Below are 1,077 nucleotides of genomic sequence, written 5' to 3' on the forward strand. Positions count from 1 at the left end.
CCAGGGGACACAATAATGCTTCTACTGCACTGGAAGTCAAGACTGCCACTTGACCACTTTGGGATCATCAAAGAATCAACAAACGACAGGGAGGGTATAGCTCAGTGGTAGAGTGCATGCTTAGCACACAGAAGGTCCTGGGTTCAATCTCCAGTACCTCCATAAATAAATAAACAAATAAACAAATAAATCTAATTACCCCCCAAATAAAATATATTTTAAAAGTACAAGAAAAAAAAACAAAGGAAAAAGAAAAGACAAAAATCAACAAAGAAGGGAGGGGCAGTTACTATACCAGTTGGGGTGACTGATCCTGATTACCAAGGGGAAATTGGGTTGTGACTACACAGTAGAAGTAAGGAGGGGATATGTCTGGGACATAGGAGATCTAGGGCATCTCTTAATATTCTTTTATCCTGTGAGTAAAGTCAGTGGAAATCTCCACAATCCAATTCAGGTGGGACTACTAATGTCTCAGACCACTCAGAATGAAGTTTTCAGTCACTCTATTAAGCAAAGAACATGATCAGTTGAAGTCAAAGGACATACAGAATGGTTAGGGGAAGAAGGTAGAAGGGAGTGAGGACTGCAGAACTCTTGGCACATAACTCATCCAAACTCCTACACCAAGAAACTTGACCAAAGTCTAACATCTAGGCTTCTAGTAGGGGTCCCTAGGATGACCCCAGCCCCTCATTACAATGCCTGCCTGAAAAAACACAAGACTGCCAGGAAAATTTACTTTTTTAGCCAATACCTGATGATAGGCCCCCGACCTCTGGTTCTTAGAGCTTTTCCTAAAAAGGGTTTATCTTTATAAATATGTATCTCTCACAACTCTGTATCTGAGGACCCAAGAGCCATTGCTTTGAAATGTAATCATCAGGACAGATAGGGCCTCTGTCTCCCAGTCTCTGTCTTCCAGTATCTGGGACTCCCCTACACAGTGGCCCAGGGTAAGTCCTTTGCCCACTTTCTCCATCTTCTTCCTTGCTCATCCTGAGAGATCAAGAAGAGTGACATGCTGCTTGGGTACAAAAGCAAACAATGAGGTAAGACAGTGAAGGACAATAAACA

This window comes from Vicugna pacos, chromosome 22, assembly GCF_048564905.1.
Source record: "Vicugna pacos chromosome 22, VicPac4, whole genome shotgun sequence".
In the NCBI taxonomy this organism is placed as follows: Eukaryota; Metazoa; Chordata; class Mammalia; order Artiodactyla; family Camelidae; genus Vicugna; species Vicugna pacos.